The 21649-nt window shown below is 37.4% G+C and overlaps 1 pseudogene; it reads left to right on the top strand.

Moving 5' to 3' along the window:
* Positions 1–14128, top strand: part of LOC149192435 (putative receptor-like protein kinase At2g42960) — a 28150-nt pseudogene extending 14022 nt beyond the window's left edge.
* The last annotated feature ends 7521 nt before the right edge of the window (positions 14129–21649 follow it).

Genomic DNA, 21649 nt, shown 5'->3' on the forward strand with positions numbered 1-21649 from the left:
TAGGATGTCATCAATAAAAAATAAAACGAATTTGTCAAGATATTGATGGAATATACTACTCATAAGGCACATAATGTGGTCGAGGCATTAGTAAGCCCAAATAGTAGGACTAAAAATTCATAATTCCCATAACAAGTCCTAAATGCAGTTTTGCATATATCTTCATCTATGATCTGTATTTGATGGTATCTTGATCATAAATAAATCTTGGAAAACACAATAGCATCCTTAACCTGATAAAATAAGTCATCGATCCTAGGTAGTGGGTATTTGTTTTTAATAGTTAACTTATTTGGTTTTCAATAGTCCATGCAAAGCCTTAGGGTTCCATCTTTCTTTTTTACAAAGAGTACAAGTGATCCTTATGGAAATACGCTTGGGCGAATATATTTTTTTATCTAATGTCTCCTGCAGTTGCAATTTTAATTCAATTAATTCTGGTATGCTCATACAATAGGGTGCCTTGGATACTAGGGTGGCTCCCAAAATTAATTGAATCATAAAATCAATCTCTCGTTTAGAGGGTAACCTAAGGATCTCCTCTGTAAATACATCAGCAAAATTCTGGTAAATTGACATATTTTCTAAGGTGGTAGTCTTTTCTTTAGATTTAGTATATCCTAATTGGACTACATAAATCTGACAGCCCTTTCCACCTTTTGCAACTTCTCCAACAGTCTTTGTGATTTCTGCACTTCAGTAAGATGAGAAGCTTCAGTGTTGGCTTTATATACTTCTAAAGCTTTGAGATGCCCCTACAAAGTCTTGATCTCTTCTGACTGGATTGACATGTTCTCCAATGTCTTTGTTACCTATTCAACACTTGTAGTATGAGTGGAAGAAGTAGCTGCAGTGGCTGTTCCTGTTGCTGGAAGCTGAGAAATGGGTATGGCATCCAGGGGAACAATGGCCATCTTCTGACTCTGTTCTTTCTCCTTTATCATCTTCTCCATTTCTGCCTCCATTTGTCTAATCTGTATGTTCTGCTCTATAATCAGCTTCATCATGTCAACCTTCTGTGCCTCATTTTCTTCAATGTCCTTAGTTAAGGGGTCCTCTGTGGCTAGCAGCTTAAGCTGCTTTCTCAATGCTGCAATGTCCAAATTCTTCTTCTTGATAATCTCCTCTGCAACATTGACATCTTTAGGATCATATCCTATCTTTACCACCAAGTCTTCCAAAGACTTGATCCTATTATCCTTTGCTAAGGAGGATACCTTCTCCATTTTCAACTGAGACTGAATATTGGCAAATGAAACCTGCAACTTGGACAATGACATAGAAATATTAGTTAATGTAGAATATATCATCTCGCTAGTCTTCTTATGAATCTCCATTTGATCAATGGGATAGATGTCGTTGGTGCTGAACTCAAATGTAGTACTCTTGTATTCTGTTGATGTTTTTGGATGTGGAGTTTGGGCCTCGAGGAAGGCCATCTACGTCTTCCCATGCTCTGTGTCAAAAATTGATAACAATCTTCTTTGTGAGTTGGAGGTCTGCTTCCAAAACTGATTATAGGTACCCTTTTTAAGGATCTCATTCTTAATCTTAATCTCACTGTACGTATCAAAAACTGTCTTTTCCTTCTCTCCTTGGACCTTCTATGAATCTAGCTCTGTCTCCTTCTAACCTTGTGATGATGACAATTCAGTAGAATATGTTATAAATTTTCTACTTGAAGGTGGTGAGTCTATAATTATGATGGCAGCCTGCTCCTATGTCTCTTTGTCCACATCTACCCTAGGAGTCAATTTTGTCCTTTTCTTGTAACTGATCCTGAACTCTTTGGCCTCACTCCCAGTTGTTGATGATGATCGCTCCTCTCTTTTTCTTTTACTTGTTTTCTCCTGAGGAGTGGGAGTCTATAAACTTGAAGTGGAAAAGAGTTGTTCTTTAGCTTCCTACAAGGTATTCTATGTCCATTCCAACTAATTTGCATACTTTTCTATCTCAGGTCTTGAGGTATGGATGTAGGGAGTACTTATATTTTCTACTCTAAGCTTTGAAATAATACCATAAGGGTCATAAGACCATGTAAAACTCAAGCTAAACTTCATCTCTTTAAGCATTTTGTCTGCTTCTTTAACCAAATACGACAACAAAAATTTGTCCATATGCGCTTTCATGCTTTGCCTTCGAACTTAGGATAAAGATGAAGTATGAAATATATGTGAAAACACTTTATCCTCTAGCGCATGTTTTGCCTTTTTACACTGTCATAAAAAGTTAGGATAAAATGGCATAGGCACATATTTATAAAACCAACTATTTTACCTACCCTTAACTAAACTAACATTTTATTTATTTGAAGGGTGCACTTAGACTAGCAAACCCAGATTATTTTCTTTTATAAAAAATGAAAAAATATCTAACATATCCCTTACTTCTCCTATTGATTCATATTAAACAGTTGAATCAAAGTCATTTTCTACCTAACTATTGATTTACCAAGATTAGACTATTTGGAAAATCTTTATTCTCTAACCTAATTTACAGAAATTTAAACAAGTTTAACCATGATTACATTGTATGATTAAACAAAAAGCTAGTTATTATGGCATTTTGAACAAGCTGCACACAACCTTTATTTAACAATGATGAAGAAAACTAACTATTAGTAGTGGCATTTAGACTTGCAACACTTTCAGTATTATTTATTTTTTGTTTTCCTTTTGATGGGGTTCTATCTTTCATTCTTTTTCAATATTTTTGTTTTTTCTCTTTTTTATTTATACCCTCTTTTCATTTTTATTTTATTTTTCTTTTATTTGGAAATCATTGGTAGATTGACAATTATTTACAGTATAAGATTCCTAAGATACAATACTCAAATACCTTGAGATCCTATAAATTATAGGACCCTAATAGTGGCTCCAGCTGGGGATGGCACTCTCCCTGTGAGGTGCCAAGAACATTTGATCAGTAGCCTTGAGTGTTCTATTTCAGCAATATCCACACCTGATTTCCTTTGTTGTAGTACTTATGGTAACATATCGATTGAAGCTTAGGGCCTTCTCTGTGGGCTTCAACTTCTACCAATAGGTCACCCAATCAGAATAATAAAAACAATGATATTTACAATGATTGATTCTAGAAAACTTCTATTGCTTAAAGAAATAGTGCTTCAGCATTCTACCATTCACAGGTCTAGCAGGCATTTTTATCCCATCTAGATGTTTGAGAAAAAATGCATTGTGTCCCTTGAAAGCATAAATGATATAAGATCATGTCCATAGATTGTCAAATTTTCCATGCTTTCCTTTGTCCTGTCTTATGGAATCCCACTTTAAAACTCTATCACCCAAAGTGAAATCATCTTCTTTAGTTCTTCTATCAAAAACCTTTTTTATATTCTCCTGGATGACCTGAGCCTTATTATAGACTTCTTCCCTGGATTGCTGCAATTGGATTGTCTGATCAATTCTCCTTTGGATGTCATTTGGCTCAACCTGCAATTCCTGAATTATCTTCATGACTTGAACTCCCAAAGAGGATGAAAAAACAACATCCATTCCATAAACCAATTTGTATGGTGACATGCCAATTGATTTCTTTGTTGTGAGCCTATCAGCCCAAAGTGCATTTATCAACTTGTTGTGCCATGACTTTTTGTTCTCTTCTAACAGCTTCTTAATGATGTTTACTAGACTCTTATTTCAAGATTCGTCCAACCCATTACCCTGTGGGTAATAAGCAGTTGAATGTCCCAAAGTAATATGGTATTTGTTGCAAAAATCTATCATTTTCTTATATTTAAAAGCTGCAAAATTATTTGTAATGAGCTTGTTTGGAGAGCCAAATATAGACAGGATATTGGTTTCTAGAAATTTGATAATAACAACATCTGTGGCTAGTCTGGAAGGTGTGGCCTCAATCCATTTGGTGAAGTAGTCAATAGCAGTGAGGATCCATTTATGTTGGGCAAAGGATGGTGGATGGATTTCTCCAATTAAATCCAATCCCCATTGTTGGAAAGGACTTTCAACAAATATGCGCTTTAAAGGTAGAGGTAATAAATTTATTTTCCCCTCAAATATTTGGCATTTATGGCAAGAGGTTACTTTCTTATGAACATCAGGAAAAAGGCTAGGCCAGTAAAAACCAGCTCTAAGGATCTTATTAGCAGTGGTTTTCCATTATAGATGTCCACCACAATCACCTTCATGGAATTCCTGCATTGTTCTTTTTGCATCATCTTTCAATGGACACATTAGTAAAATACCACCAACATCTTTCCAATATAAAACATTATCTATGATGCAAAATTTTACTGCTTTTAACTTTAGAAATATAGCCTTTGTCTTAGTTAAATTGGGAGGAGCATTTGAATTGAATAAAACAAAAATGAGGTATGCATACCAGGGTGAGGTCATAAAAGCATCATCTAATTGTGGAGTCTCATGTTCCTCTTGATCATCTAATGCAACTACAAAATTTATATCCAATGCATTAAAGTTCGATTCAACCATCAATTTGGCTAATCCTTGTCCTTTGATAAGCTTGGTTGGCTTGATTTCGATGTCATACTCAAGAATTATGGCAATCCATTTGCCTCTTTTACTATCTGGTCCATTTTGTGTTAAAATATCCTTAACTACAGCATTTGGTACATAAGAAATTATGTGAGAATGGAGGATATACACTCTGAAATCTTTAATTATTGTTATCAATGTGAAAGCCTGTTTTTCCATTATATTATATTTAAGTCCAACATCCCTTAAAGCCTTGCTAAATAAAGCAATGGGTTGTTCAAATCCATCATCTTTTTTCTATAAAAGGATAGTTGCAACAGTGTGTTCAGAAGCAAATGAAAAGATTATAAAATCCTTAGTGAAATTTGAACTGATTAGGACTGGTGCTTTGGTCAATGCTTATTTAACTTGATCAATCATTTCCTAGCTTCAATATTCCATCTGATGAATCTTCTTAGGAAGTTTATTCCACCAATAAATGATTGAAGTTCCTTAATGTTTCTAGGATTATTTATTTTGAGAATAGCTTCAATCCTTTTGGAATCAATTTTAATACCTTCCTTAGCTATGATATGACCAAGAAGTTTTCCCTCTTCAAGGCCAAACATTGTTTTCTTAGGATTTAGTGAAATCTCAAACCTTCTGAATTTCCCAAATACTCTTCTAAGATGTAACAAATGTTCTTGATCAGTTTTAGAATGAACCGCAATGTCATCTAGATAGATCACAATAAATCTGCCAATTTCATCAGCAAAAGCAATATCCATTGCTCTTTGAAATGTAGCTCCAACCTTCATTGACCCAAAGAGCATCTTCACATACATGAAGGTACCCCATGGAGTAGTAAAGGTTGTTTTATATTGATCATTAGGTTGAACTAAAATCTAATTATAACCTGAGAAACCATCTAATAGAGAAATCCTAGAAGACCCAACTACCTTCTGCAGAATATGATCCATTTTTGGGAAAGGGTAGTTGTCTTTTAGGGAGACTTTATTAAGGTTACTAAAATCTATTCACAATCTGATTACACTTGTTTTCTTCCTAGTTGGCACAATATTGGAAACCCAATTAGAGTACCTAAGAGGAACTATGATTTTAGAGTCATACATTCTTTTAATTTCCTTCTCAATTAGAGGCATCAATACTGGATTTATTCTTCGAAGCTTTTGTTTAAATGGTTTCTGATCCTCTTTAATTGGAATTCTGTGTTGTATAATCTCTATATCATATGTTTTAAGATCTTCATAGCTCCACGAAAAAACATCACTAAACTCCTTGAATAAAGCAATGTATTTTTGTTTTTCAGCAGTTGGGAGTGATTTAGACAGTTTTATGATTTTGGGATCTTTTTCACTGCCTATATTACATTCTTCTACTGCTGCTCTTGTGGGCTCAATCTTAGGATTCTTAGCCACATCATTGAAATCAAATAATTCTTCTAGTGGAACTAGGCCTCTAGGTAAAACATTATCCTTTAACTGAAGCGTTTCAAACTCTTCTTTTTCTGGGTCTATCTCAAGAAATTCTAATTTATTTACAACTTTATCTATGGGTGTATTTACATCTGAGTTTTCTAACTGCCTTTCTAGATTAGAATGTACAACTTTTTGATTTTCTAATTCAGATTCCAAATCTATACTATCATCTTGAAATTCATCCTTAGATTGCAAAAAACTTTCAATTTGTTTATCACTACCAAACACCTACCAATACTTCATATTATCTGGTACAACATGCGATGTTTCACTTCCACTATATATTCTCGGTTAGGGTGAGGCATTTTACAAGAGCTGGCTGAAAAAGCCAGACTATTTGGAATGATATTTTGTTTTCTAGGAATTGCAGAAAGGTCATATTCAAGAAAACTCTCTAGAAAATCAAGCACAACATTTCTGTATGCTCTCATTCTAGGGTGTTTAGCTGAATACTCTCCTTTAATTTGTTTTATAATTAACTCAACATCCCCTTGAATGGAGATTCTCTTGGCACCTAATTTTTTCAACAATTGCAATCCTAATATAAGGGCTTCATACTTTGTTATGTTATTGGTACATTGAAAATTGAGCTTGTATGAGTGACCCTCAGCATGATTGTTTCCTGTGTTTACCACCCATATTCCTACTCTAGAACCATCTTTGCTACAAGATCCATCAAAGATCATGTTCCAAAGAGGTTCAGGAGGAGTATTTGGTTCTATTATTTGTGTTTAGTTTGGATATGTTTCAGAAATCTCAGTTTCATCTTTGATCACCTCATTGTTAATGTCTCCATCATTATAAATAATGAAAGAGTCTAAATCTGAGTGGACGGAGTAAAGAAGATAGTTGTGAGGCTTGTCTTGACTACTCACCATGAATTTCATCAAAGTTTCCCTATATAATCTTCTTTGTTGCCCAAAAACTGGGATGGTGGCAAAGGTCATATCCATCTGTAGGGTAGCTTGTAATTTTTCTCCCCATGAGCCTGACAACAACATGCCATACTTAGGGGGAATGTCTACAACCACTATGTCCATTACTAGACTTTTGGCAGGGATTTGAGCTAAAGTAACACATAGGTCTTTGATGAGACCTAGACATCTTACTTTGCTGGAATCAAAAGAATACAAGTCTTTATAAGGTCTGGTAATGTCAAGTCCTAGTTTCTCCATAACAACTTTAGGCATTAAATTGTGGGAAGCACCTGAATCTAACATAGCATTATGGAGAATCTTGTCATGAATATTTAGGCTAACATAGAATGGAGGAACTCCTCCTTCCTGTGGTTTTCCCTCAAATTTTGACCCAAATAAGAGTTCAGGCTGGTCATCATTTAGATTTACAGAGTCTGTGTTTTCCCCTATATTTAGAGCTTTCATCACTTGGGGTTTGTACATGTTTTTGTTCATTAACTCTGTTAGGGGAATAGGAATTTTCAATTTTGCTAATTCATTCTCAATGTTGAACGATGTTTGAATCTTAACCAGGTTTAGAAGTTCAAATTGATCTATAATTACTTTTGTTATACGCTTTTTTCATTGACTTGTGGTTAGGATATCAGTTTTAGTTTTAGAAACACTGTCAATTATCCTTTTGATAGGAATTTCTACTTTCTTTTTACGAGAATTATCAATAGTTTTCTTAGGAAGACTTTCTGTGGTTTTCCTAAGAATAGTTTGAGAGGTTTTTTTAGCAGGATTATCAGAGTTTTTATTGTTGAGATTGTCTGAATTATTTTTTTCTTAAGGTTATACTACCTATGGAACTCCATGATGGCATTTTCAAAACCTTATCTATATTCATATGATTCTTCAGAGTCAAGTTCAGTTTGAGCTAGGAGAAAAAGTTATTACTCCTCTTGAGTGAGGAAAATTGTTTCACCATCATTTATTCCCATCAGATTTATTTGACTATCATCCAAATCTTCAATAATATTACCCTCATCATCAGTGTAGTTTTCCTGAAAAGGAGGCCGAACCTGCTGGTCTGGACCCTTTTGTTCTCGTTGTTTGATTTGGGGAACATTCCTTATAAAGTTTTGGTTTCTATTTTGAGGAGAATTTTGGTTCTCTCTCATTTGAGTTTGGTCATTTATGTTTACTCTTTACATCATATTTTCCACTACCCTCACTAGGTTATCAATTTTGTGATCATACGCAGAAGTGGAAGGCTCTTCTTTTATGGTAACCTTTTAGTTGGCCTTCTTGGCTAAGATGTTAGCTTCAACTTTTATAGAATTAGCTTGCATTTCTTCCAAAGTTGTCAGGTCTCTCTCTCTAAGTTGATATTCCATGTCTACATCAAAACCATAAGGAAAATCAATTAAATTTAGGCCACGGGAGGGCTTGATGTCTATAGGAATGACATTGTAAACAGTGTTAAACCATTCACAGTATTCTTCCATAATTTCATTTGGATTTATTTTCAGTATTTTGTATTCATTTAGGAGTTGAAGTGGTTTTTTCTTGATTTTCCATCTAGCTAAGAAAGATTGATGGAATGCATCAAGGTTAGCTATACTTCCTGCAGGTAAACTCCTAAACCATTTTTTGACATCACCTCCTAAACTTTGAGCAAAAAATCTCATTTTTACATCAGCTTCATCTACTTCTTCAAGGTCAAACACATCATTCATTCTATCCACATGCTGTTGAGCAGTATGAGAACCAATGTTGTCAAAGGTCCAAATTTTAGATTGATAATCTCTAGGCATAGCATTTAGCTTGCTTGGTAACACCAAAGGTGCATACCTACCTGCCATAACTAGTCTGAAAGATTGACAAGAAGATGGACCTGTGGTAGGTGTAGTCGTGATAACTATAGGGATAGTAGGAATAATAGTCTTAGATATTACAGGTGAAGAAGTAGAGACTATGGAATGAGTAGGACTAAGGGGTTGTAGATTAATAGACTTGTAAGATTGGTTGGACAAAGAAGTTGCTGCAATGGTTAAAGTTGAAAATTCAACAGATTGTTGAATACAAGCTTCATCAATGGCTTGGTTTAAAACCGAAACCAAATCCTATAATTTATCAAATTTTTGTAGGGATTCAAGATCAGGATTTGTTTCAAAAGGTTGGGTTTGGGGTATATATGGTTGCAGTATGGTTTTGCCAATGACAATCTGATCTACAAAACTCTCAGATTTTGATTTAAACAAACTATTCTGGAAAGGCAAATCAAACTCTATATCTTGAATAGTTTCAAATTTCTCTGGAAGAGAGTTAGACCTTAACAAAGGACTATTCTTAGGAAGAGAATTGAACCTAGACAAAGGACTATTACTACCTTGACTCTCTGTAAAAAATTTCTTTCTCACCAATTTCTTTGGGTTATCTACAAATTCAGCAGGGTTGGGATCAGGGTGAGCTCTAGTGAAAAATCTTTTGGGAACTAGCTCTATTAAAATTCATCACACCACTAATAAAATTGAAATTAAAGACACACTCAAATATATACATGATAACAACTTCTGATCATGTATTTCATGATGATATATAAGCTTTAATTTATAGAAATACTGATTGAATCCCAAGGAATAATGATTTTTTAATCTAAAGAGTGTTCTTCCCCAGTATGGTTGACACTATGTTGTCATTTTGTACTTTTTAGGTTGAGGGAGTAAACACATAGGACAACATCAAAACCACTTTGGAAGTTGGGATTCAGCCCTACCAGCTTCAAAGAGGGATATCTCTATAAAATTTAGCTTTGTTTTATGTGAATTTTAGGCTAGTTATGAATTTATTGACTGTTTTGTTTGAAAGGTTTGGTTGATTTAAGTGTTATAATACCATTGGGCTATGGAGTCTGAATATTTAACTTGAATTGACATCAAATTTTAGAGGAGTTTCACAGGGAAAGCTAGGTTGCACTATTTGGATCTTTTTAGAAATTAAATGGATTGTGAAATAGTAGAAATGTAAGACTCAGTAGAAATTAAGGAGCAATTAAGAATTCCTTAATTTGACTTCAGTGGAAAACATGAAAATTACTAACAGCCAGAATAGGGTGCTCTAAATAACAAATCCTATTCATCACAGTTTCTGTTAAATAATTTATATTTCAAAGTAACAGAAAAAGAACAACAATGTTTAAACAAATAAACTGAAAAAACACATCACCATTTGGTACACCACATGAATCTTGTGAAAAGGTCCCTGTATTATTGATGCTCCAGCACTTTGAAAAATTACAATATGCAAAGGAAATTACATTCAAAAATCAACTCTTAATACTTCAAACAATGAAGTATTTATACAAAATAATTACAAAAACGTTGTCAAAACTGGCAGTGTATTATTAGCCTAATTCTAAGCAATAAGATTTATCTATGGCAGAAAGATAGGCCACGTAGACAACTGCATGTAAAGGTGGCTCTACTTTGGTGGGTTTGGTTGTTGAATCAACCCAAAACTATGTTGCATTGATGTGCTAGTTGTTGTGTTGGCTGGTGTGCTAGTCGTTGTCTTACTTCATCCGAATTACCTTTTTAATCTAGCAAATCGTAAAGTGCTTCCCATATATTTTCATATGGTATGGTTAATTTAATTATCCTACGGTAAATTTCATCAACCTTTGTGTATTTTTCAAAAGTTGGCTTCACTGTAAAAACATGTTTTACCTCATTCTGTATGTAGAAATCATTTTCCATGGTTTGTAAAAATGCTTTTGTTGTCATATTGCCCTTTAACCCACTGAACTTGACACTGCTTCTGACCATTTCTTTCATTTTCAAGACATAGTCTTCCTAAGTGATTAATTTATCATTTATCACATAAATGTTGGGCATCCCTTTATGGATTAATGCTTCAATTCTGTTGCAGAACCTGTTTACTCCCAACTCTAATGTTTCACATCTTTCTTCCAATTGATCAATGAGGTTCCTTTTGGTCAAAATTTTCTTGACTTCTAAAATAGTGGCAGTTCTGTCACTAATTCCTAATTCTTCAAGTTCATATTTTGACTTAGAATTCAATAATCTGATAATTTTGGAGGCTTCTGTGGGCATTTCTCCAAGCTTCTCCCATCCCTGAACAATGGTTTCTGTGTATTTTTCTATCAATTCTTTTTGTTCAAAGATGAATTGGATAGATGGCCAAATCTCATCCAAAGAGTCTAAAATACCCATCCAAATGGTTTCATTGGCTTGGGCCAAGGTCTGACCAATTGAGGTATCCCTTTCTACCTCTGTAGCTTCTCCAATAGTCTCTGTCATTTTTTCACTTCAGTAATATGAGAAGCTTCAGCTTTGGCTTTCTGTACTTCTAAAGCTTTGAGCTACCCCAAAAAGGTCTTGATCTCTTCTGATTAGATTGAAATGTTGTCCAGTGTCTTTGTTACCTGTTCAGAACTTGCAGTATGAGTGGAAGAAGTTGTTGCAGTAGTTATCCCTGTTATTGGAAGCTGAGAAATGGGTATGGCATCCAGGGGAACAATGGCCATCTTTTGACTATGTTCTTTCTCCTTTATCATATTCTCCATTTCTACCTCCATTTGTCTAATATGTATGTTCTTCTCTACAATCAGCTTCATCATGTCAATCATTTGTGCCTCATTTTCTTCAATGTCCTTGGTTAAGGGGTCCTCTGTGGCTGGCAGCTTAAGCTGCTTTCTCAATGCTGCAATGTCCAAATTCTTCTTCTTGATAATCTCCTCTGCAACATTGACATCTTTTGTTGAAAATTGGCAATGAGAAATTGCTAAAAATAGAAGTGTTAAAAATAGCACTACTAAAAATAACAATTTGGGCATCAGTGCTGGATTGGGCAACATGGAATGAAAAATGGAAGTGCTAAAAATAAAAGTTCTATTTTTAGCAGTTCAAGTTGGATTCCTATTTTTAGACAGTCCCTAGTCTAAAATAGGAAGTAAAATTCGAATTTGGTCTTACCAGCAGTTTGAATATTAATTAATTAATTAATTCTCCATGAGTTAATTAGTTAAGGAAAATCAAACTTGAAGTCTTTGTGAGAACATGCAATAATCTCTCCACTGATTGGGGAATGTGTCCTTGATTTGCTCCACTGATTGAGGAATTAAGGGTGAGTTCTATATTGAGAGGGTCAGTTGACTTAGTTTAACTTAGTCAAGTTCAGTTAGATTAATTTAACAAGCTGTTAAATTAATGAGATTCAGTATGTTGATGCTTGCATGCATGTGACAACTGGTATTTTCAGATAACTGAGTATTCTCTCATGGATAACTGATGCATGGCAGTTTAGACAGAGACCCAGTTGAGATCAGAGAAGGGACAATGTACTATCAGTTGGATGGATATTTTTCCTATAAAGGAAGCTCATCCATGATGAGGATTTATCTCCTTCAAGTTTGTGCAGCTAGATCAGAGGTTAGTGAGTGTGTGAAGAGGCCAATTCACACAGGTGGCAGCACTGGACTCCAAGGAAACTGCATAAGGAAATAGGAGGTTTGGAGGGCAGAGAATAAGATTTATGAGAAGCCTTTGACTGTCTATGAGCAGTAGAGGGATTGTACTAAGAGCTGGATAACTTCCGAGCTAAGGCTTTGTGTAATCCGGACTATATTTCCACTTGTATGATAATACAAAGATGGGGTTTTAGGCAGGTTCTTTCCCTAGGTAAATTCTTCTATGTTATGTGTGATTGATTCCTTCTTATCAGTTCTATGTATTCTTATTGATGTTGCTTATGGTTTATTAAGCTTCCGCTAATTTTTTTGTAGAAGTAGATCAAGTGTTTTGCTTTAGTACATTGCATTACTAAGTTGATCTACAGGTGGGAAAGTTCTACATGGTATCAAAGCTAGATGATTTGTAGGAAAAATTCTACATCTTTAGGATCATATCCTATCTTTACCACCAAGTCTTCCAAAGACTTGATCCTGTTATCACCCCAAGAAACTCTCCTAAGTTGTATATCAGAGATGCTCGGGAACATTACAAACTCAACAAAAATGTTGGAAAATGGTGGATGAATGGAAGGAATGATGCATATTCAAGCCAGATAACCACTTCTACTATGCTTAACCCCAGACATGGGTGAACACCCCCAGACTACAAGGCTTTAGACCACTAATTACTCACAATTTAAGGAATAGGTGAACATGAGGAATACTGACCACACCATCAGATGCACAGGACCCTGTGATGGCTAGCTGCAACCAATTGAAAGGTCTATAAATCTATTTCCTAATGCAAAAACAGGATGATAGCTATCTAGCATTAAAACAACAAAAACCTGCATACACATTCAATAATACTTACTAGATTCTAACACAGAGGTGGGATGATAGCCCCTCTAATGCTAAACATCAAGAGCACATGAAAAATGCATAACAAGCACAACCTAGAACAAAGAAGAAGTGGAAAGTGAGCAATTAACAACAAAAGAAGCTTGCATTAGCTGAAAATGAATACCAGACGCTGCAGCTATCACAGTAGTTACAGTCTCTAGAAGTTTAACCTTATATCAAGATAACATTCATCAACCCTCATTACATCTTCTTTGTGGGTATATATGGAGTTTGTTTACAAAATTACTTTGCTATGCTATGCGTGGAGGGGTCATAATGGACCACCAACCACATTTACAATTAGATATGGGTCTCTGCTGCAAACTGTGTGTTTTAATGAACAAAATCGGGCTTTTTAGATATTTTGATATACTTCACGAACCGGTGAAGTGCTATATTGAAGGGGTTCCATAACTAATTAACGCTTTGATATGCTCGAGGTCGTCCTTTCCTTCCTTGGTCATGCTATCTCTTGAATGAGGTAGTTGAAGATAATAAGTGCAGAGTGTTGGTGGACGATCGCCTTCATCCCTTGGAAGCACGGGACAGGCCAAAAACACGAAAATTGCATGAAAAATGAACGAAGGGCTGAGAATGAATGCTAGTCGTTGGATGAAATGGATGGACGACTGAGATCTCATGGCAGGAGGCGATGGGCAGAAACAGAGGCGCAATTGATTATAAGCCGTTGGATCTGACAGATTGGACGGCGGAGATCGGATTATGTGGGCTATCGGAAGGTATATGCGCGGGAAGATTGTAGGCCGTTGGATCTCGGGCGGGGAGATCCAACAGTCATCGGGCGATGAAGTAGCGCGAGGGTTAGTGAGCGGGAGGACGTACGAGAGGGCGGTAAGCGGTTTCCCTGCACCACTTCGGCATGGCAGTCAGTTTCCATAAGCGGGGGCACGAGCACATTCGATGAGCGACACGTGGCTGGTGGGTCTTGCGGGAAACCACTTTCTCGGTGGGCTATCACGTGCGTGGCTTGCGGGAGTGGGGGCAGCGTAAATCATCGGATCACAAGGTGGAGGATTAGACGGTGGTGGATTAATGCGCGCGTTTGTTGAATGATGTGACAAGGAGGGCCTCAGCGGTAGCGCCTTTTATATGCGCACGGTCATATAACCATGGACTCATGGGTTTAACAATGCACCCAGGACCCGAGGGAAATAGGATTTATACAGGGTTTATGGAGAAATTAAGAGGAAAATGGAGGAAAACAGGGGTGGTGGGAGTTATAAGGGAATAAGGCAAATGAAGGGAGAAGGATAAAATGAGCTGTTACGAGCTCCTCTGCAACTAAAATCAGCACTGCCCAACCTGTTTTTATCCATCAAAAGTTGAAGAACATGGCAGAGCTAACACTGGCTCCTTCTGGGGATGAGATCCTCCCTGTGAGGTCTCAAGAACGTGCAGATCAATGCCTTTCCAGCTGAAGACAAATTAGCTAAAATTCCTAGTGTTCCATTAGGCATGGAGTCTACTAAAACTGATAAAACCAAATATGTACAACTTTTAAGGCCAAAGACCTTAAACAACATAATTTTTTAGAAAACGCCCATTAACTGGGCCATCAAAAACTGCTTCTCCTCCCATAATTTTCAGTATGAAGGTGTTGTTCCCTTGAATCTGTGAAATGATGAATGGCCCTATCCAGAAAGCATCAAATTTCCCATGGTTGCCTTTCTTTTCTTTTAGTGCATCCCATTTCAGAACTAGATCCCCAACTTGAAAATTATTTGATTTTGCCTTCTTGTCAAAAGCCTGCTTGATCTTCTTCTGATGTGTTGCAGCCTTTTCAACCAGCTGTTCTCTAATCTGATGTACTTTTGCTAAATCAATGATCCTCTTCGCCATTTCCTCTTCTTCATTCTGTTCTGTTTGAAGGAATTTTTCCACAAGGAGAGTTAGCTGAATTGGGAACGTAGCTTCAATGCCATATACCAGCTTGAAAGGAGAATTCCTTGTAGATTTTTTAATGGTCACTTTGTCAACCCACAGTGCATACTTGAGCTTAGAATCCCAATTCTTTTTATTGTCCTCTAACAGCTTCTTAATTATCCTTATCAAGATTTTATTAGAGGATTCTGCCAGACCATTTCCTTGTGGATAGTATGAGGTGGAATGAACCAGTTTAATACCCATTGAATTGCACATTTCCACCAATTATTTTGCCCTGAAGGCTGCTGCATTGTCTGTGACCAGTTTATGTGGACAATCAAATCTGCTGAAGATATTTTCTGTCAAAAACTTCATGACCACATTATGATCAGCCTTTCTGGTAGGAATTGCTTCAATCCACTTGGTGAAATAATCAGTGGCTACTAATATCCACCTGTGCTGGCCACTGGAATGTGGATTGATTTCTCCAATGAAATCCAAGCCCCACTACTAAAAAGGTACTTTTGCCTGTATTGGTTTTAGGGGCAGGGACTTCAACTGCTGCTTTCCTTCAAATCTTTGGCACTTGTCACAAGATTTAACAAAAGAAAATACATCAGAAAATAAAGTGGGCCAATAGTACCCAGCTCTGAGAATCTTATGGGTAGTGGTTTTCCAACAATGGTGCCCTCTACACACGCTGGAGTGAAACTGCTGCATAACTTCTTTTGACTGTTCTTTGTCTAGACACCTTAAAAGCACTCCAGATGGATCCCTCCAGTAGAGCAGATTTTCATTAATGCAATATTTAGCTGCCCTAAGTTTTAAAGTTCTGGCTTGACTTTGAGTAAATTCTGAAGGGATTTCTAGCTTCAGTAAGAAATTAACTATTGCAGAATACCAATCACAAGAAGCTAGATTTTCGGCCACTGACTGCTTTCTGTCCGGTTCAGCTGCTTCCTCTTCTTCTGCCTGACCATTTTCTGCAATTGTGCACAGGAAATCAATATCTAAAGATCTGCAATTTTCCTCAGCTAACAATCTGGCAAGACCCTGACCTTTGACCAGCTTGGTGGGCTTCAATTCTATATTAAATTCTATCATCTTTGCAATCCATTTAGCCCTTCTTCCATCAGCATCAGGTTGTGTTAAGACATCTTTTATTGCAGCAGAGGGTACATATGCAATTATCTTGGAATGCAAGATATAAACTCTGAAAGATTTCAAGGATTTGATAAGGGCATATACTTGTTTTTCAATAATGTCATGCCTCAGTTCAGCATCCCTCAAGTTCTTGCTGAAAAATGCTACTGGATGTTCTGAACCTTCTACATCTGCTTGCAATAAGACTGCTGCAATGGTGTCTTCAGAGGAAAATGAGAATACATGGAACTCCTTGCTGTAGTCTGGGCTTATTAAAGTGGGAGCCTCCATAATAGCCTTCTCAAATGATTTTCTTGCTACATCAGTCCACTTAACTTCTACTCCTTTCTTCAACATGGAGGTAACATGCTTCACCAGTTCTGCAAAATTTGGTATGAACCTCCTGACAAAATTAATTTTGCCCAGAAAGGACTGGATATCTTTCTTTGATCTAGGGACCGACAAGGTCTGTATTGCTTTCACTCTTTCTGGGTCAATTCGGACACCTGCAGCAGACACAACATGTCCTAACAGCTTGCCTTCTTCTAAAGAAAATTGTGATTTTTTAGGATTGACTGAAATCCCAAACCTTTTGCACTTCAAAAACACTTTTTTCAAATGCTGCAAATGATTTTGATGGCTACTGGAGTATATTGTTATGTCATCAAGGTAGATAAAGACAAATTTATCCTTCTCTCTACAAATTCTATATCCATAGATCTCTGAAAGGTTGCTCCAACATTCATCAATCCAAAAAGCATCTTGGCATACATAAAAGTGCCCCAAGGAGTGGTAAATGCAGTCTTCTCTTGATCATCTGGATGCACATCAATCTGATTAAAACCTGAAAAACCATCCAAGAAAGACATTACTTTGGCTTCTGAGACCTATTGTAGCAAATGCTCCATATTTGGTAGAGGATAGTTGTCTTTCTTAGAACATTTGTTCAAGTTTCTAAAATCAACACACAGTCTAATTTCTCCACTTTTCTTCCTCACCACTACTAGGTTGGCTATCCATTTTGACTATCTAAGAGGAACTATAATCTTGGCAGCCAACTATTTTTTAATTTCTTTTTCAATTAGAGGAAGAAGCATAGGATTTATTGGTCTCAACTTCTGTTTGAAAGGAATAGTGTCTTTTTCCAGAGGGATTTTATGCTGGATTATGTTCTTATCATATGTTTTCATATCACTATACTCCCAGGAAAACACATCAGCAAATTGCCTCCTTAAATTGCAGTATTCAGCGCTTTGATCAGCAGACAGATGGGAAGACAGACTTATGTATCTAGGCTAACCTGGACTCCCTATATCATGCTTACAGACTGCAGATTGATCTTCTTTTTGGGCAGCTTTGTAAGGCACATCATTCTGGTCAAACGGTCTTACTAAAAGAATGAAACCCTTAGGAATATGATTGTTGGGAAGCTAGACAATGCTATTTTTATCAATTTTATTTCTAAGATGGGATTTGTTGCTTTCTTCCAAGGCTTCATTTTCTTGGTCAATTTCAGAAAATTCATCAATGACTTACAGGAACCTATTTATCTCATCATCATCAAAAAATTTCCAATGATGGACATTATCAGGCAAGGATGGTCTGTATTTCATTTGCACTTCATAAACTAGTCTGGGAGGCATGGGAGGGATAAACAGACTAGCAGACACTGCAATGGAATCAACAAGCTGATTTTGGGCTCTAAGGATATATGAAATACAGAAATAATCAAAAGAATCTCTGATTCTCCATACCTCATCTCTGTATGCTTTCAGCCTTGGGTGCTTTGCTGGCCTGCCATGATTGGGAAATGTGGAAGAATATTGGCAGCTTGAATGGTAGGAATTAATGTTATGGATGGTAGAGACAAAGGGATGTTTTGGACTGTATGGGAAACTTTCTTTGGACTGAGAGTGAAAGGGGAACTAACTAAACAAGGGCCTGAATTAATCTTTGAAGGAATTTCCTTATTAACGATGCTAGGCTCTAAATCTTCACACTGTATATCTTCAGCTATAACTTTATCTTTCAGAGTTGCATGAGAATTCTTAGGCTTACCTGATCCTGATGCCCCTTTGTGTGATGCTTTCTTCGATTTGATAGTCCTCTCAGGGTCAGGCGCTAGAAGCACTGGTGATTTCTGAGGATTTCTTCAAGTATGCCTCACAAACTGAGCCATAACTTCAATGTGGAGTCGCCAAAGGTTGGTCTTCCTCCAGTGGAGTCGCCAAATAGATGATTACAACCAGAAATGTGCCCAGACCTTGTCTATCATCAAAATATAGAACTTGTCTTGACGATGAACCACACTAGTTGGTTCGAAACGTGTCGATAAATGATATTCTATGTGATTTACGTTGAAGAATCTCTCATAAATCTAGAACTGTGTCGTTCTCCCAGGGAAGCTGAGCTTCAATCTCCTGTCCCCGGCAACGGCGCCAATTAATGTTATCACCCCAAGGAACTCTCCTAGGTTGTATATCAGAGATGCTCGGGAACATTACAAATTCAACAAAAATGTTGGAAAATGGTGGATGAATGGAAGGAATGATGCATATTCAAGCTAGATAACCACTTCTACTATGCTTAACCCCAGACATGGGTGAACACCCCCCAACTACAAGGCTTTAGACCACCAATTACTCACAGTTTAAGGAATAGGTGAACATGAAGAATACTGACCACACCAGCAGATGCATGGGACCCTGTGATGGTTAGCTGCAACCAGTTGAAAGGTCTGTAAATCTATTTCCTAATGCATAGACAGGATGATAGCTCTCTGGCATTAAAACAATAGAAACTTGCATACACATTCAATAATACTTACTAGATTCTAACACAGAGGTGGAATGACAACCCCTCTAATGCTAAACATCAAGAGCACATGAACAATGCATAACAGGCACAACCTGGAACAAAGAAGAAGTGGAAAGTGAGTAATTAACAACAAAAGAAGCTTGCATTAGCTGAAAATGAAGACCAGACACTACAGGTATCACAGTAGTTACAGTCTCCAGAAGTTGAACCTTACATCAAAATAACATTCATCAACCCTGATTACATCTTCTTTGTGGGTATATATATGGAGTTTGTTCACAAAATTGCTTTGCTATGCTATGCGTGGAGGGGTCATAATGGACCACCAACCACATTTACAATTAGATATGGGTCTCTGCTGCAAACTGTGTGTTTTAATGAACAAAATCGGCCTTTTTAGATATTCTGATGTACTTCACAAACCGATGAAGTGCTATATTGAAGGGGTTCCATAACTAATTAATGCTTCGATATGCTCGAGGCCGTCCTTTCCTTCCTTGGTCATGCTGTCTCTTGAATGAGGTAGTTGAAGATAATAAGTGCAGAGTGCTGGTGGATGATCACCTTCATCCCTTGGAAGCGCGGGACAGGCCAAAAACACGAAAATTGCATGAAAAATGAACGAAGGGCTGAGAGCGAATGCTATTTGTTGGATGAAACGGATGGACGGCTGAGATCTCATGGCGGGAGGCAATGGGCAAAAACGGAGGCGCAATTGATTATAAGTCGTTGGATCTGACAGATTGGACGGTGGAGATCGGATTATGTGGGCTATCAGAAGGTATATGCGCGGAAAGATTGTAGGCCGTTGGATCTCGGGTGGGGAGATTCAACGGTCATCAGGTGACGAAGTAGCGTGAAGGTTAGCGAGCGAGAGGACGTACGAGAGGGCGGTAAGCAGCTGCCCTGCACCGCTGCGGGATGGCAGGAGGTTTCTGTATGCGGGGGTGCGAGCACATTCGATGAGCAATACGTGGCTGGTGGGTCCTGTGGGAAACCACTTTCCCTGCGGGCTATCACGTGCGCGGCTTGCGGGAGCGGGGGCAGCGTAGATCGTCGGATCACAAGGTGGAGGATCGGACGGCAGTGGATTAATGCGCACGTTTGTTGAATGATGTGACGGGGAGGGCCTCGGCAGTAGCGCCTTTAATATGCGTGTGGTCATATAACCACGGACTCATGGGTTTAACAATGCACCCGGGACCCGAGGGAAATAGGATTTATACAGGGTTTATGGAGAAATTAAGAGGAAAACCGAGGAAAACAGGGGTGGCTAGAGTTATAAGGGAATAAGGCAAATGAAGGGAGAAGGATAAAATGAGTTGTTGCAAGCTCCTTTGCAACCAAAATCAGCATTGCCCAACCTGTTTTTATCCATCAAAAGTTGAAGAACATGGCAGAGCTAACAAATCCTATTATCCTTTGCTAAGGAGGATACCTTCTCCATTTTCAACTGAGACTGAATATTGGCAAATGAAACCTGCAACTTGGACAATGACATAGAAGTATTAGTTAATGTAGAAGATATCATCTCACCAGTCTGCTTATGCATCTCCATTTGATCAATGGGATGGATGTCTTTGGTGCTAAACTCAAATGTAGTACTCTTGTAGTCTACTGATGTTTTTGGATGTGGAGTTTGGGCCTCAAGGAAGGCCATCTGCATCTTTCCATGCTCTGTGTCAAAAAATGATAACAATTTGCTCTGTGAGCTGGAGGTCTGCTTCCAAAACTGATTATAGGTACTATTTTTAAGGATCTCATTCTTAAGCTTAATCTCCCTATACCTATCAAAAACTGTCTTTTCCTTCTCTCCTTGGACCTTCTGTGAATCTAGCTCTGTCTCCTTCTAACCTTGTGATGATGAAGGTTCAGTAGAGGATGTTAGAAATTTGTTGCTTGCAGGTAGTGAGTATGTAATAATGATGGCATCTTGCTCTTTTATCTTTTTGTCCACATCTTTCCTAGGTGTCAATTTTGTCCTTTTCCTGTAACTAATCCTGAACTCTTTGGCCTCACTTCGAGTTGTTGATGATGATCCCTCCTCTCTTTGTCTTTTACTTGTTTTCTCTTGAGGGGTGGGTATCTGTAAAATTGAAGTGGAAAAGAGTTGTTCTTCAGCTTCCTGCAAGGTATTCTTTGTCCATTCCAACTGATTTACATACTTTTCTATCTCAGGCCTTGAGGTATGGATGTAGGGAGTACTTTTATTTTCTACTTTGAGCTTTCAAATAATACCACAAGGGTCATAAGACCATGTAAAACTTAGGTTTAACTTCATCTATTTAAGCATTTTGTCTGCTTCTTCACCTATTGTCCTAGTATTACATACAAATGGGCCCACCTATGTCTTGATGCAGAATTGTGATTTTTTTTAGCCACCACAAATGAATGTCATCGGAATTTAACATCTATCTGATGTATTCAAGGGAAAAAATCCTTATGGGGAGGTATGTAGGGAGTCTGTATGGTGCCAATTCGCAACCATAAACCCTGATTTATGTATAGTTTTGGTATAATACCAATCTCCAATCTTGGCCTGATTTGTTAGATGTAAAATTATTTTGATATCTTCAC

The sequence above is a fragment of the Pinus tabuliformis genome, chromosome 2_2 (genome assembly GCF_031772625.1).
Source record: "Pinus tabuliformis cultivar Carrire ecotype Pingquan chromosome 2_2, CPIR1, whole genome shotgun sequence".
Classification (NCBI taxonomy): Eukaryota; Viridiplantae; Streptophyta; class Pinopsida; order Pinales; family Pinaceae; genus Pinus; species Pinus tabuliformis.